At 41.4% G+C, this 18,021-nt stretch overlaps 1 pseudogene; it reads right to left on the reverse strand.

The window, feature by feature from the left end:
• Nucleotides 1–3,423: 3,423 nt before the first annotated feature.
• Nucleotides 3,424–4,604, reverse strand: LOC140521465 (dnaJ homolog subfamily B member 1 pseudogene; annotated as a pseudogene).
• Nucleotides 4,605–18,021: the final 13,417 nt, after the last annotated feature.

The following is an 18,021-nucleotide window of genomic DNA, read 5'->3' on the forward strand; positions in this document are numbered from 1 at the left end:
TGAAGAGATCAAGCCTGTCAAACCTTCAATATTTATATAAAGTCTTTTGAAAATGGGGTGCATCTAAGGGTAATAATCCACTCTGATTGATAAGTAATAAGAGAATGAATGTTATAATGAGAGGTAGGCTTATTCCAATGAGGGTCTTGAGGTACATGACACTGAGCTCCTAAATCTTGGTCAAAGAGATTTATCAACTTTCATATCACCTGTCTGAGAAAAGGGAGAATTCACACTTTCCCAGACCTATCTGAGTAGACACATTGAACAGGAATCTACCCAACTGCCTAAATTTAGAATTTCTTTACTGTCTTTGATTAGATCTTAGTCTTCCTGGCTGGGTAAGTTCTTACAATTTCCCATTCTGGCTGATTTCTGGATGAGGAAGTAGAAAAGGGGGGAAAAACCCTGGTCCCAATTCAATAATTAGTTATTAAATATAAGAGAAATAATAATTTTGTTCACAACTGTGTTTGCATATAACCTTTCCTCTTTGAACCAGTTCCCATGACAGTGAGGTTCAAGTATTGCTTGCCAACCTGCCACATTTTCCCTTCCACTATAAAAGCTCTTCCTTGTAGTCCTCTTTTATATGAGATTTCCCCTATTCTACCTCTTCCTTCCCCGCTTCTTCCAATGCATCTCTCTTTCTCACCCCTTAATTTTTTTTGAGAGCATCCGTACATCTACTGTGTCATACCCTTTGTGTATGCAAACCTCTTCTAGCTGCCCTAATAATGATAAAGTTCTTAGGAGTTACATGTATCATCTCCCCTTATAGGAATATAAACAGTTTAATTTTATTGAGTCCCTTATGATTACTCCTTCATGTTTATGTTTTCATGCTTCTCTTTAGTCTTGTGCCTGAATGTCAAATTTTCTATGTGGCTAGGGCCTTATTTTCCCAGAATGCTTGAAAGTCCTCTATTTCATTAAATATCCATTTCCTCCTCAAAGGATTATACTCAGTTTTGCTGAGTAGATGATTCTTGGTTGTAATCTTAGCTTCCTTGCCTTCCGGAATATCATATTCCAAGCCATCTTTAACGCAGAAGCTGCTATATCTTGTGTGATCCTGACTGTGGCTCCATAATATTTCAGTTATTTAGTTTTGGCTGCTTGTAATTTTTTCTCCTTGACACAGGAGCTCCAAAACTTGGCTGATAATATTCCTGGGAATGTTCATTTTGGAATATCAGGAGATAATTTGTGAATTCTTTCCACTTCTATTTTATTCTCTGGGTCCAAAATATCAGGGCAGTATTCTTTGATAATTTCTTGAAATATAATGTCAAGGCTCTTTTTTTGATCATGACTTTCAGGTAATATAATAATTCTTAAATGATCTCTCCTTTATCTATTTTCCAGGACAGTTGTTTTTCAGATGAGACATTTCACATTTTCTTCTATTTTTTTCATTCTTTTGACTTTGTTTCATTGTTTGTTAATGTTTTGTGGAGTAATTAGCTTCTACTTGCCTAATTCTAATTTTTAATGAGTTCCTTTCATCAGTGTTTTTTTGTGCCTCTTTTACCATTAGGTCAATTCTGCTTTTTAAGGTGTTATTTTCTTCAGTGTTTTTTTTTTTTTTGTACCTCTTTTACAAGTAGTCAATTGTCTTTTCATTATTTTCCTGCTTCACCCTCATTTCTCTCCTTGACTTTTCCTCTATCATTCATCTCTTTTTTAAATTCTTCCAGGAATTCTTGCTGGGCTTGAATCTAATTTACATTTTCTTTGAGGCTTTCCTTGTAGCTGTTTTCATATTATTGTCTTCTTTTGAGCTTATGTCCTGGTCTTCGCTATCACTGTAGGAGCTTTTTATGATCAAATTCTTTTTTGTTGACTACTCTTTTCCAGCCTATTTCTTTCTTTCTTTCTTTTTTAGGCATTTGAGATTAAGTGACTTGTCTAGGGTCACATAGCTAGTAAGTATCTGAGACTGGATTTGAACTCAGATACTCTTGAATCCAGGGTTCTAACCACTGTAGTACCTAGCTGCCCTCTTCTAGCCTATTTCTTAACTTTGAACTTTATGTTAAAGCTAAGCTCTATTTGCCTGGAGGGTGGGGAGGTACTGTCCCAAGCTTTTGACTTTTTTGTGCTATTGTTTTCAGAGTTCGTTCAGTGGTGGTGGTGGTAGTGGTAGTGAGTCAGAAAGTTTTGGTATTTCCAAGGTGATGTGATCTGGGGAGAGGTAGTCTCCTAGTCTAGGCTCTGGAAGGACCCCTGTCCACTTACAACACCAAATGCTAGTACTCTTCTTGGCCCTGGAACTATGACCAAAATCCCTGCTCGCTTGTGACCCATCACTAGCACTCCTCTCTGTCCTGGAATTGGGACCCAGAACTACATTTGGGTAATAGAGTTGCCAATTATTGCCAGTTGCACCTAGTGTCAGAAAAGGGCCCCCTGTAACTTCTTTCTGATAACTTGGTCAACCCCTTATTGTCTCTGGGCTAAGAGCTACAGAAGCTGCTGTTGCTACTACCATTGTTATAGCTACTTCCAAAGCCCACAGCTGGTGCTGCCTCTGTGAGTGCTCTAGGCTGGCTCCCATCCCTATGTTGCAGACCTCTCCTACCAACCTTCTAACTTGTCTTAGGCTAGAAACTCTCACCCTGACCTTTTGTTGACTCTAATCCTCCAAAATTTCATTTGAGGAGTTATTTTAGTTATCTGGAGGAGACTTTGGGAGAATTCAATTACATTGCTCCTTGTATTCTGCCATCTTGACTTTGCCCCATCCAGGTCAATTTCTTTTAAACATTTAGTCCCTGCTACTGGAGAGGCTGATGCTGGTGGATCTCTCAGATTTGGGAGTTCTGAGCTATTATAAGAGTCCAGGCAAGACATGTTAGGGACTCTAGGACAATGACTGGATAAGGGGAGATGCCTGAGATGCCCTGGGCTAGAACAGACAAAATTTGGCAGCTGGTCAGATGTGAGGGAGAGGGAAGAGTTACAAACCCAAGTGCCAGAGATGATGGTGCTGGCTTCAATAGAAATAGTGGAGTTTGGAGGAGGGGCTGGTGGAGGGGAAAAGTCATATTTTTTTTTTTTTTTGGAATAAAATACATATCAGTAACACCACAAACAGCAATGAGGAGCAGAAATGGTCTTGCAACCAGGCCTGTACTCCAGCAGACAGCAACTAACACTAAGAGCCAAAAGTGCTAAAGAACAGCAGAGTCCAATTGTGGTTCTAATGCTTTCCATCTAAAGGAGGGAGTGTGTATGTGGGGGTAGTTGGTATAGCTCAGAATCTGAGCTGGAGATGACAGAAAACTTGTATTGTTCCTGGGAAAAAGGGGAGGAGGCTAGTCATACTGGCACCATTTAAAGAGGGTCAAATTCCTTGGAATGATTGTGTACTACCCCATTACCTGTGAACCTACTGTTTGAAAAACCACTGAAGCCTAATGCAAGACTTTGAAAGATTGTAATATATTCTCTGGAAACATTCAGCATATGAAAACCCTCTGTGGTCCCTCCCACCCTGGGGGCCCACAACTGTTGGAGATGGTCCAGAAAACCTTGAGCTTTGGAAATGTCCTTGGTTCAGTCCTTGGGGAGCAGAGATATATAGGCAGGATCTGCTCCAGGACGGTTCTTGAAGACTGGGGAATTCTGTCAGGAAAATTCACTTCAAACTCAATAATGAGGTCCCCACGTTTCTCTGGTGTTTTGGGGAGGGGAAGGCCTTCTCCAGGCACCTTTCGCCTCATTCCAGGCCTGATGACATCCTTGAACACTATCGGTATGGTCCTGCCATCCAGCGTTGGGACATTCACTGTACAGCCACACAAGGCCTCACGGAGGGTGATCCTTGCTGGGTAAATCAGGTCAGACCCATCTCTCTTAAATACGTTGTGTGGCTTGTCCTTTAAAACAAAGACAATGTCAGCTGGAATGTTGGTTGAGGTTTGGTCCCCCTCTTTTGGGAAGGTAATCTTGGTCCCCTCTTTCCACCCTCTTTTCACTTCAATGGTCAGGATCTTGTCCTCATTGCGGATGCTCTTCCCATCGGGGTTAAGCCGCTTGTGGGAGATCTTCATCTTTTTGGTACAACCACTATAGATCTCCTCAAGTGAGACCCGGAGATCGTGGGTAACCGGGGGATCCTGTTTTCGGCGGCTGTGTTCCTGGGCTGGACGAGGTCGGTTAAAGTTCATATTGGTAAAGGCACCCATGCCCATTGGGAAGCCAGAAAATGGGTCATCAACGTCCATGCCTTCTTCCCCGTTTCGTTGACCAAAAAAGGTGTCAAAAGGGTTTCTGCCACCAAAGAACTCAGCAAACATGGCATGAGGGTCCCCATGGAAAGTGTAGCTGAAGGAAGCACCGTTAGGACCAACACTGCTACCACTACTAGGGCCACCACCCTTCAGTCCCTCCTCCCCGTAGCGGTCGAAGATGTCCCTCTTGCGCGGGTCGCTGAGCACGTCGTAGGCCTCGGCGATCTCCTTGAACTTCTCCTCGGCGCCCGGCTCCTTGTTCTTGTCCGGGTGGTAGCGCAGCGCTTGCCGGCGGTAGGTTCACTTGATCTCTTCGTCCGAGGCGCCCTGGGCCAGGCCCAGCGTCTGGTAGTAATCCTTACCCATGACCCCCAGCCTCCCGCCGTCCCTACGGCCGGGAAAAGTCATATTGGACATGGTGAGTTTGAGATTTCAGCAGGGCATTCAGGAGATGCCCATTAGGACTAGTGTAGAGTTGGACAGACAAGGAGAGAGAGAGAGAGAGAGAGAGAGAGAGAGAGAGAGAGAGAGAGAGAGAGAGAGAGAGAGAGAGAGAGAGAGAGAGAAAGAGAGAAAGAGAGATATAGAAACAGAGACTGAAAAAGAGACAGCGAAACAGAAAGACAGAGATAGAGAGAGACAAAGAGAGAGACAGAGACAGAGAGAAATAGACACAGAAAGAGAGAAGATTAGGGCTGGGTCAAGTCAAATCAATAGCATTAATTAAGCAAGTACTATGTGCCAAGCCCTGCACTAAGCATTGGGTATATAGATTTTTGGAGTTCTTTGTAGATAGTTGATAAATGAATACACGGGAATACAATGACAACCCCGAGGTCACATAACTTATATATGTCAAAAAGAGGTTTGAACCCAGAACTTCTTGACTCTAAGGCTAGCTCTCTAGCTACTATGCCATGTTATCTTTTTCCAATAAGTACAGATATAGTTGGAACCTGGTCTCTCTCCACCCTGCCATTCCACCTCCCCTCCCCCCTCTTTAGTAGTTTCCGAAGCAAAAGGAGCCAGCGTGCTGGCCTTACTCAGTGAGTTGGTTTCCTTCTTGCTGAGCTCTTAAGAAAGAAAGTAAAATGATCTTATATGAATACCAGAGTGCCAGGGGGCTTAGCTAAACTAAAAGTAAAATTGGCAAGAAATGAGATTCTGACACACATGACCTTAATTCAAAGTTCTTTTGCATCAGAACTGCTGATAAAGATCCTGTGGGCAGTATTGGTGCAAGAAGGAAAATAGAATTGTCCCTTACGGATAACCCCTTAGGCTGTCATATCAGGAAACAGCTACAGGAAAAAGAGGTTGGCAGGTTTGTAAAAGTAATGCCTCACTGGATCCTGAATGAACCAAAATCATTTGTGAGACCAGTATCTTACACTCCTAACAGACCCTAAGAAAAAGTGATGGACTAGTCCTGTACTGGCATCTACACAAAATCAAAAGAAACAGCCTTTGTGATCCTTTCTAGTTCTAGATCTATGAACCTATGATTTCATGCAAGACCCCTAATATGGCAGGTGGGTCCCCTGCGGTAGGTTTATGAGAAGATGTAGAGGGAGTCATACATGTTGGGCAGACAAGGCTGAGTTATATAGTCTGGATTATTGCTAGGAGTACCTATGTTAAAGCAATCACCAAAGTCAAGTCTATCAAGTCAATTCACTTTTATTAAGTACTTACTATGTAGCCAGGCACTATGCTAAGCCTGGGGAGTACAAAGAATGGTAAAAACCAATGAAAGCAGAAAAATACTTAGAGAGTTTATGTTCTAATGGAAGACTCTAACATGTAAAAGGAAGCTAAAAGGGAGAGGGAGTACCCACTCAACGGTATGGCAGAGAATGTTGGGAAGTTCAGCTTGGAGAAGAATGAAGACATGGCTGGCCTGGGTGTGTGTGTGTGTGTGTGTGTGTGTGTGTGTGTGTGTGTGTGTGTGTGTATATATATACATACATACATATGTTTAAGTATTTCTAGTTCACCTGATATATCATGAATTAGTTTATTCACACGTTTGGGTCTAGCTCTTAGGACATCTCTGCCCTTAAGCATGAGCTGCTTGATGTTTTTGACCCATCACCATCATCAGAGCTTTATCCTTTGCCCTATAAATTCGACGTTAGAGGAAGTCAAATGCATTCTATCAGCATTTCCATGCTTTGTGGATCGTATTTGCCTTCTGAAAGCTTTTGGAGCTAAAGTTCTTGGCAAAAAAGAATTTGCCTCTGGGTGCAGATGTCTTTCTTCCTGGACTAGACTGATCCTTTGTTCGAAGACAAGTTACTGGATAACAGGTTAGAGTGTCCTTCACTGGACACTTTTTTTTCACATTAGTAGCCAATTCAGACAACCTTTGTAGTTTTGATTATAATCATAACTTCACATAAGGTAACAGCAAAAACAGATCATGTCAAAAGAGAGAAACTAGGAAAATGAATGATACTTAAACGTATCCTGTACAATTAAATACTATCAGTACTGAGTATATATCTTAGTCAGATAGTGCGTAAACATTTGCTGTTTGTTGAGCTACTGACTTTCTATCTGCTCATCAAAGAATCCAAATAACTCTCCAGTGGGCGATAAGTCCTTGTGGTAACGTGTCTTTACTCTCTGGATCTATTCGATAAGAAGGAGAGTTACCCAATCCCTTAAGTACTTTATGTAGGCTAGCTTTTCATTAGTCTGCTCACTTGTGTGCCCCTTGAACACCCAGGTTTCTCAATAGAACTCTCCTTGTCAAAGGTCTTGGGGATGTCATCATTTATTTCTCTCTGAACTCAAAGACATGGCTGTTGGGGAGGTTCTTTCTGAGAATTTCTCTTAGTTGACATGAATTGGTTGAAAATATTTGCATTATCTCCATGCTCTTAAATTCTAAAGTACAGGTTAATAGACAGGCATGGACCAAACCTAAGCAAGTATGGTGCAAAGTCTGTGACTTCATTTCTGGTGGAGTTGTAGGTATGTACTAGAAACGATTCATGTACACTCTACTGAGATTTTTGATTTGGTATTGGAGATCTCAACAGATTCAGCATTGCTCAGTTGAAACTCTTGGACTGTGGGTCTCTTTGTGAAGAGTAAGGTGTAGTTCTAGACATCTTGCCAAAGTTTACGTTTATTTAAGTAGGTTATTTAAGTAGGTTAAGTAGGTTCCTGCTCTTGGAAGTTTCTTTGGCATCTCACAATTCTAATTACTCCACCCAGCAATAGCAATCCACCAAGCTTTCAGGGTGGGACAGGGAGGAACAGTATTCCAGAGACTGGATGTACCTATCAACCCTGTCCATCTTTGTAGCACAAGATGGAGAAGAAACTCTCTTCCTCTGGCTTCCCCCATTAGAATTCTCTAAAACAAACAAATAAACAAAACAAAAAAATCCTCACACATTTCCAAAGCTAAATTCAAAAGATGTCACCAACTGGTGAACTCTGAGATAGAGACTCATCTTGTGTCCATAGCATCTCTTCTAGGATTACACCGGGTTACACTGAAAAAGATCAGCCCTAACTTCGTCTTCATTTTGATCAACACCAGGTACTTCTTTGCTATAGGCTTAGAAGACTTTTAAAATTCAATTACTTTCTCTTTTTGTTTTTTAATGTCCAGGCTGTTTCTTCTTTAAAATTAGCAATAAATGGGGAGGGGGAGACATTAGAAAACTAAAAGAAGGGTTATATGTTTATTTTGAAGTAATAAGGGAGGGCAGAAGTCGATATCTCTGGGCCCTTTCCACAGATGGTCTAGATGGTGATAAAATCAAGTGGTAGTATCTCAGTGAGTCCTCCTCCTCCTCTGACCCCACAGCTGTCCCTACTATCCCAGCAGTAGCTCTTCTATGACCTGGAATAAAAAGTTGCTTTGAGGCTGTGGCTTATGTCTTTCAATGCATGAATACATTGAGCTATATATTTCAGCTTGTCCCTTACTAAAAAGTGCTAAATAATGGCAGGTGTCCCTGCGTGGCACCACAGCCAGGAATTTCACTTGGACATCCAGTTTCCTGAGTGAAGAAAGCAATCTGGAAGTCCATTCTTGCCCTGGAGCCTCTGGTTCTATTACTCTGCGTGATTTCCACCCCTCTAGGCCTTATTATTTTTTTCCTTTTTTCAAAAGATGATGTTGGTCTACATCACTATCAATTAAAGTTTTGCAAATTAAAGTGACTCTGAGGTTCCATCTTGTACCCATCAGATTGGCAAAGATGACAACATGGAAAATGACAGATGCTGGAGGGGCTGTTGGAAAACAGGCACATTACTACAGTGTTGGTGGAGCTTGAACTAGTCCAACCATACTGGAAAGCAATTTGTGATTATATTTAAAAATCTATTCAACTTTTGATGCTTAGTTACATAACTCAAAGAGATCAAAGAAAGAGGAAAAAGAATCCATATGTACAAAACTTTTTCTAGCAACTCCTTTTGTGGTGGCAAAGAATTAGAAATTTAGGGAATGCCCATCAACTGCAGAATGACTGAACAAGTTGTGGAATATGAATGTGATAGAATACTATCATGCTACAAGAAATGATGAGGGGAGTGGTTTCAGAAAAAAAACCTGCAAGACTTGTATGAACTGATGCAAAAGGAAGTGAGCAGAACCAGGAGAACAGTTTGTACAGTAACAGCAATAATAGATAATCAATTGTATAAAGATAATCAACTTTGAAAGACTTAGCATCTCTGATCAGCATGATAGCTAATCACAATTCCAAAGGACTCATGATGAAACATACTGCCCACCTCCAAATAGATGATGGACTCAGGACGCAGACTGAAGAGTACTTTATTTTCTTTTCTTTCACGTTGTTAATGCAGTAATTTGTTTTGCAAAACTATTCATTTTTTAACCAAATTTTGTATTTCTCACCTTCTCAGTGGATTGTGCAGGAGGAAGGAGGAAAAATATAGTGTGGAAATGAAAAAATAAAACTGACAAAAAATAAAATAAGTAAATACAATTTTAAAAAAAGACAGTGTTGGACTACATGTGACCTCTCATATCCCTTCCAATTTTGATTGAAATGACATTTGTGCCCCATGCTGATGGGGACTGAATAAAATAATATGTGCAAATAGTGAATCCCTAAAAAGTAAAAAGTGGTATACAGATGTAAGAAATCATTATTTTTAAGAAAATTATTCCATGTCCCAAGAAATATCATTTGGGTGCCCCTCCCCAATTGGACATCATTAATTCGATTATTAAGAGCCTTGTAGATTCTACCTTCACAATGTCTCTCATACACATCCTATTCTCTCCTCTGCCACTGTCAGCACCCTGGCACAGACCCTTAAATCTTTCCCCAGTCCAGTCCATACTCCACTCAGCTATCAAAGTTGTCTTCTTAAAGCAAAGGTCTGATCATCACACACACACACACACACTCAATAAACACCACTGGCTCTCTATTGCCTGGAAGGTTCTCCCTCTTTACCTTTGTTTGCTGGTTTTCCTGACTTCTTTCAAGTCTCAGATAAAATTCTACTTTTGGCTCCAAGAAGCTGTAGGATGTGCAGTGGCCACACCCTGGTCAAACCATCTTGAGGGTAACCAACAGGCCTCACATCCATCTGTGAGTTAGGGGAATGTCTACCCCAAGCATGTGTAGATTTCCCCAACGAGAATAATTTGTTCCCATGGCCATGAAGTCACCTGAAACAGGTACTGCAGAGTTGTTAAAGCTTGGTTATACATCAAAGGCACCAAGGTGATCCACTGCAGCCCAGGGCATTGCCAATCATCCTGACTTTTGTCTTGCCAATTGACTTTGATGACTCTGGAAGAGTGAGGCTGATGACTGTGCAACTCTGCCTCACTTAAATCCAATTCCCACTCAAGTCAAGACATCACTCCATGATGTCGTTGGGCCTCTTCAAAAATGAAGGACAAACAACAACTTTTGTCAAGTCTCGGGGGCCCATTAATGCTAGTGCCTTCTTCCCTCTGAGCTTCTCTCCAATTTATCCTGTATATATATTATTTTGTACATAGTTGTTGGCATGTTGCTTCTCTGATTAGATCTGGAGCTCTTTGAAGACAGGGACTGTGCTTGGGGGGGGGGGTGATTTTTGCCTTTCTTTGTACACTTAGAACATTACCTAGAATATGATAAGCACTTAATACATGCTTATTGAGTTGGATTGAAGCATTTGAAGGACCCAGGGATATTTGCTTGAATAAGAGAAGATTTGGAAGGACAAGATTATTGATCTCAATTATCTAAAGAATGCTCATGGGGAAAACTTACTCTAGGGAGGTCCAAAGGACAAAACCATGACCTAAAAGTCAAAGTCATAGGGAGGCTGTTCTCAGCTTAATAGAAGGAACTTCCTAATTATCTACATCATTCAAAGATGGAATGAGCTATCTTACATGGTAAATGAGTTCCCCACCACTGAAAGTGATGAAAGTATGATGATGAACTGACAAAATGCAGAGAGAGTTCCTGATCAATATGACTCTAAAATTCCTTCTATGATCACAAACAGGATGGCAAGGCAATTGATGAGGGGAACAGGAAGGCAAAATCTCTTGTCAATCAACCTCATGAGGGCACCAGCCTCTCTCTTTGCCACCAGCTTACAAAAACAAAGATAGCCCAGATTTCCAGCCTGGTGCTTCTAAGCTGATCTCTTGTGGTAGAATGGATTGTGATGTCCAGAGAGAGAACAAGAGTCAGATGATGAGGCATAGTTCTGGAGGTCTGGTTGCTTGGGATGTTTTCTCTTTATGGGCAGTGCTTCGATTTGTATTTGTTTGTGTTCCCCTCTATTGTTTTTGTCTTTGGGGAAAGTCTTGGGCAATGGAATGAACTGTAAACTGTTGGAGGTGTTGAGGGACAGCACATAGCAAAGACTTAGGCAGTGATGCTTTATCCCAAGACCACTGTGGTCTTTGTCTTTGAAAATATCTCCTGAACCCTCACCTATTGCCTTTGGTGTACCGAGGATATGGTCTGACAGATCCTGGAATCCTTACAGGAATACCAATGGAGAATGGAAACTGTCACTCTTTCTGCCACTGTCCTTGAAAATCTAGTGAAGGTCCAGATGGATATGCATCTGTAGAAACCACAGAGAAAGACTGCTTGACTTGTAGCACGTTGGGAACACCATATACAGTTGTCTCCAGCCACAAAGGCTCTAATGCTGACCTAGCATGCCACTCATATCCCCATCCATATTCCAAGTCCAGTGGGAAATGACACCATCCTTCCTAGACTATTGGGGCTTATCTCCCCCATCCTTTCCTCCCCCCAAATCCCAGGCCCAAGCCCATGCCACAACCCATCTAGAGTACTCATAGAGCTTGGATGAGATAGAAGTCACCAACTCTATTCCTTCCGATGGAAGGAACCACCAAGATGGAAGACCACCAAACCTTCCCATATGCCCTGTCTCTATACCTTGTAGACCCCAAGCACTATACTCAGACCTACAGATGTAAGCTAAGGACTAATTAGCCTTGCCATCTACTCCTCCACTGCACGTTTAGGAATGCCAGGCCTCTCTGTCTGAACTTTACAGATGAGCTTTCTTCAATGTGTTTACTCCCTCAATTACTGCATGAGCTCTTTGAGAGCAAAAATGGTTTCTATTTTTCTATTTGTTTCTTCAGTAATTAGCATAGTGTTCTGTACATAGTGATCACTTAAAAATGTTTTTCTGTTCATTATTTTAAAGCCTAGTCATGGCCCTTTTCAACAAAAGGCAGATTTTAGGATTGGGGCATCCCACTGTAACCAGTAGGGGTCATAACAAGTCAGTCAGATTCATGGTTTGAGGAGGCAGATTTTAAAATCAATAATTCTGTCGTAAATGTAGTTATGAAACATATCAACATCACCTTGTGATGACGCCCTCAGGTAGGCAGAAAAAATTCTCTAGCAATGGGTTGGGAACTGGGATTCCAGCCTTGTGCTGGGAAAGGTCACTTACTTTTGGGTGGCTCCCAGAACTACCCTAGACGTCTCTCATGAGGGAAATAGAGACCCAAGGACAAGCAAAGGTCTTTATGAGAAAAGATTAGAGGCATCAGATCCAATCTTTAACAAAACAAAAGAACATACCTAAAAGTGAGTGCTGGTCTGACCCATCCTAACAGAGGCTGGAAAGGGGATAAATGTTGCTAATATTTGTGGATCTATTTTTCCTCAGGGCACCAGTCCCCCGACAAAGTGTCATTGTTTAATCATTTTTCAGTTGTGTCTGACTCTTTGTGACCCCCATTTGGGCTTTCCTTGGCATAGATACTGGAGTGCTTTGCTATTTCCTTCTCCATCTCATTTTACTGATGAGGAAACTGAAGCCAACATGGTTAAGTGACTTGCCTAGAGTCGCACAGCTAGGCTGAGGCTGAATTTGAATTCAGGTCCTCCTGACTCCAGGGCCAGCCCTCTATCTACTGCACCACCTAGTACACAAAACAATACAGTCTTATACCTCTAAAATGTACCTTAGCTTTTGTTCCTCCAGTCTACCAGGAGGAAGCACGGATAATGATACCAGGGTTGCTGTTTAGTATTCCTTAATGTTGACAGCTTCCCTCTATCCATTATCTCTAAGTTGTACTGCGTATATCTTGTTTGTACATAGTTGTTTGCCTATTGTCTCTCTCATTCGAAGTGGCATCTTTGAGAAGGACTGTTTTTTACCTTTTAGGGGGTGGTATCCCAAGTGCTTAGCATAATGCCTTTCACATAGTAGGCACTTTACAAATACTTGATGACTGGCTGACATTTGCCCCTGACACATGCTTAGTGTACAGGGAAACCACTCCATCTCTTGTCTCCAATTCTGATCTCATTTTTGCTTCTTTTTTCCAAAACTAGGGAGAAATAAAATGAACTCCCAGTATCTTCAGTGACTTGGACCCCTTTTCAAGGCAGCCGTGCTGGAAGGTCTGTTACATTCTATTAATCAGCTCCTGTGATGGAAGATGGAGCAGTTTTCCTTCTTGAAAGCTCTCACCAGTTAAACGTAGAATCCCTGGCTATTTGGGGGAAGTCTCCCTTGCTGTCAAGATATGACCACTATAATGCTGGAACTGAGATAAGACCATGGTCATTGTTAACCTATATCCATGTGCTCTGCTAACTGAAAGCCTTCTTGGGACCCAGAAGAGACAGAGTCATAGAATTATTTCACAAGGGCCTAAATGAAGACATAAAGGACTCCACAGAGGAGCATTACATGCCTGAGTAGTTGGGGCCTCAGTTGATGCATCATGATTGCCAAAAAGATAAAGGGTTGGTGGACCGTAATGCCTATGCCAAGTTTTTGGTACAGCCAGACAGAACAGAACCTACACAGTGGGGATGGGGTGGGTTGGGAGAAAGCCACTCAGAGATGGCATTCCACTAAGACAAGTGTTATTTTTAAAAACTCAACTTTATTTTATTTTCAGATCCAAATTCTTCTCTCTTCCTCCTACGCCATGAGAAAGCAAGAAAAACAGACCCTGTTACAAACACGCAGAGTCAAGCAAAACACATTTTTGGCAAGAATTCTTTACCTTCTTTGTATGTCCTGGATCTCTTTGGCCATCTGGGGTGGCCTAGAGCCTCCTTCTCAGGATCATGTTTGTAAATAATTGAAGAAAACACTAAATTTCAATTATAGATTAGGGAAAATAAAAATATATATTTTTTCTCATTCAAATTTACAGCCCCCTTGAAGTCTATTCCCAAAGCCCAGGATAAGAACCCCTGCATTAAGGGCTTGTTTGGACCTGTGGGTGGTGGTATATACCTAGGTATATACAAGATATATCCATACCTATATATATATCTATCTATACCTATGTCTATATGTAACATCTGTCTATAAATATCCCAAGAGATATAGACTGATAGACTATAGTTATAAACATAGATATAGACCAAACATAAAGACAGATATCAGAGACAGATATTTACATCTATGTCTATATCTATAGTATATCTACCTATTTTTATTTCTGTATTTATAGATAGATAAGATACTATAGGTTCTTATAGTCTCTATCTCTATGGAGAGTTATAGATAGATACTATAGATATAGACATGGATATAGATAGTAGATACTAGTAGGTAATAGACAAAGTTATATTGAAAGGCAAGATATTAACTTCTGGGGACAGGAGGTTGGAGTCTTATAGTAGGTGGAATTTGACCGAGTCTTGAAGGAAGTCAGGTTAAGAGGCAGAGGTGAGTGGGGTAGAACATATCAGGCCTGGAGACAGACTTGGAGGTGGAAGATGAGAAATGGAGTAAGCCAGTATGGTTGGAAGATAGAGGATATGAGTGGAAATAAGGTTATCAGACAATAGAAAAGGTAGGGGGGAGCTAGGTTATGAAGAAATTAAAATACCATTCAGAGTTTATATTTGATCCTGGAGGTAATAGGGAGTGCATGGAACTCCACGAGCTGGGAAGTGAGATGGTCACATCTGTTTTTTAGAAAATTCTCCTTAGCCACTGAGAGATTGGAGTAGGGACAGACATGGGCCAGAGAGAGAACAGTTGGAAGGCTATGAAACAGTCCAATTGAGAGGGGGTGAGGACCTGAAGGACCCATGAGGTCCTCCAGAACAGGGACTGCCTTTTTTTGCCTTTCTTTTTTTCCTAACACTTAGCACAGTGCCTGTCACATAGCAGGTGCTTAATCAATGCTTATTGAACTAGGGTGGAGGTTTGATGAGTGGAAAGAGACGTTGTGAAGGTAGAAATGTCAGGATTTGGTAAGGCATTGGATATGGAGGTGATAAGTCAAATAGTCAAGTCACCAAGATGGTCAACCTGAGTGACTGGAGGATGGTGGTGCCCTTGACAGTAATAGGGAAGTTCAGAATGAGGGAGGGTTTAGGGGGTGGGAAGATAATTAGTTCTATTTTGGACCTATTGAGCTTGAGATGTCTACAAGATATCCAGTTCAAGATGTCCAAGAGGAAGTTGGAAATGTACAACTTGCTATCACCAAAAGGACATGGGCTGTATATAGAGATCTGGGAATCATCAAAATGTTTTTGACAATTGAATCTGTGGGAGCTGATGGGGTCACTGAGTTATTTAGTATAGACTAAAAAGGAAGCACCATGGGAAGAAGGTGTTGGACATAGGCTTACTGAGATATCTGTTACTGACCTGGCGTGGTATGGAAATGGCCGACTCCCAGGGAGGTATTGTAAAACAGGTTCTCGTAAAAAGCCTTGGTCACCCTTTACCTTGCCAACAAGCTGCCAAAGGCTGTTCATGTTACCAGTTCCTCCTAAATAATACCATAAAATGAGTGGAAGGTGGGAGAGGGGCCAAGGGGCAGGGCTGGGGAAGAATGAAGAGAAGGATGTGTCTTGGGTGGAAAGATACTGTTGCTACATTCAGGAACACTGGGTAATTGTCTTGACCAGTGGCATAAGATGACAACTATGACTGTGATGGGGACATCACCTTTTTCCCTACCTGAAGCTACCTATAGCCAGTCTATGCAAGTAGGGCTAGCCTAGATTACTGGATTGGTGTTTCTAAACTGATCCTATTTATCTCACTGAGAAGGTGCCCCATATAACCCCCCAAATGCCACCGTTGCCTAGTACAAGATTTTACATTTGGCCATTTTATTCCCACAATACCTTTTTGTCACTTCAACAATGACTTTAAACACAAATCACCAACCACCACACCAAATATTCTGGGCTAAGTCAGGTTAGGCCAGTGATTCCAGGTCATTCAAAAACTGTGCTTCAGAGAGCCCAACTCCGATGGGCTAGTCACAGTGTTTGAATGCAAAATGTATGCTTGCCAAAAAGACTATTTTATGGAGAACTCGCATGGGGCAGGTGATCACATGGTGATCAGAAGAAGCGATACAAGGACACTCTCAAGGTCTCTCTCAAGAACTTTGAAATTGACTATGCAACATTGGAGACACTGGCACAGGACTGTTCAGCATGGCATGCCCACATCAGAAAGGGTGCTGTACTCTATGAACAAAGCAGAATTGAGACAGTACAAAGGAAACGTAGGATGCGCAACTTTGGAGTATCCACCCCAAATATTCACACGCACCATTTGTGCCCAATCTGTGGTAGAGCATTCTGAGCTCGTGTTGGTCTGATCAGCCACAGTCCGACACACTGAAATTTTACTTTATCATGGTGATGTCATTTTGGTCCTCTTTGAAAACGAAGGACAACAACTAGATGATAATAAAACACCCCTAGACCATAAAATCCAATAAAAATGAGTTAGTAATAGCAATGAATACAAAAAGGATGAAATTCCTGACGTTGAAAAAGATAGTAATTAAGATAAAATGGTATTCCCTTCAACCTCCACCTTGATCATGGCAATTAGCCACCTAGGTCTGAATTCTCACAGGGCAGGATGAATTCTGCTAAAACCTCCAAAGGACAATTCCTCATAGTCTGACTTGGACTTCTATGCCTTATGGAAGCAGAACAATGATCTCTGATCCTTAAACGGAAACCAGATCAACCTACACAAAATGGATAATGCTCCAATCATGGAGGTCAAAGTGGAATGTTCCCACATATACCAAAATATTTATAGTGGCACTTCTTTTGGTGGTTGCTAAGGAGAGTGTATTTGTACATATGAGTGCAATGGAGTCTTATGATGAACACAGGGAATTCAGAGAAATGTGGGAAGATTTGTATGAACTGATGCAGAGTGAAGTAAAAAGAACCAAAGAAGAATATATTCAATGACTACGACCATACAGACAAGACAAACACTAAAAGAAAGTTTCAAAGGCATCTTTGACTGAGCCTGAAGTCGGGACAATCTGAGTTGAAGTTTGACCTCAGACACTTACTAGTGTCTATGTGACTAGTGTCACTGTGTGACCCTAAGCAAGTCACTTAACCTCTATCTGCCTTACCTTCCTTATCTGTAAATTGGGGGTGATATTGGCATCTTCCTTAGGGGTTTTGTGAGAGAGATAATATTTGTACAGTGCTTTGTAAACCTTAATGTGCTATATAAATGCTAGCTCCTATTATTAGATGCAGAATAATTGCAATGACCAATCACAGAGAAGAGATAATGAAACATATCCCCTCTTATCTCAGCAGAGACACAACAGTAGAATGGCGTGTACATTATTAGACATTGCTTTTATTGAGCTGTTGTTTTGTGCCACATAGCTGTTGTTCCATGTCAAAATTTTGTGTGTGCATGTGTGTATGTGCATAACACCCAGAAATGACCATGATGTCAAAATAGATAGTGTTACAGTTTTGTTTTTTTTTTTAAAGAATTCCTTCTGCTTTCCCTGGGAGGGCTTTTCCTTCTATGCCTGGGATACCTCTCTGCTGGGGAAATCTCTGACATGGGTGGCTTGGGTGGTCCTTGTCAAGTCTGCCCACTTGAATGACCCAATGGGGAATAAACATATTAGAATCACCTTACATGTCCTGAAGCCCATTTTTTATTTTCTGGAATCTAGCTTCCTTCTTAGGAGGCACATAAATGATCACATGAGAAAATCTCTCTCTTTTTGTTGCCTTTCCTTATTCCTCATTTTCCATTGTCCATTCATTATGCGCTGGCTCTACCACTTCCCCCTCACCCTGCTGCTTGCTAGGCATAACCTCTGAGCTGGTGCCAGAATCTTCTGTTTGAGCAGTGTCACATGCAATAGCATGAAATTCTGAAGTCACTAACAGATCAAATGAAGTGACTTGAAATTTCCCAATATTTGCTCTGGCGTCCAAACCAGATCTCTTGTCCCAGGAATCTGAAATGTAAGACCATTTTG

Source organism: Notamacropus eugenii, chromosome 1 (genome assembly GCF_028372415.1).
Source record: "Notamacropus eugenii isolate mMacEug1 chromosome 1, mMacEug1.pri_v2, whole genome shotgun sequence".
Taxonomy (NCBI): domain Eukaryota; kingdom Metazoa; phylum Chordata; class Mammalia; order Diprotodontia; family Macropodidae; genus Notamacropus; species Notamacropus eugenii.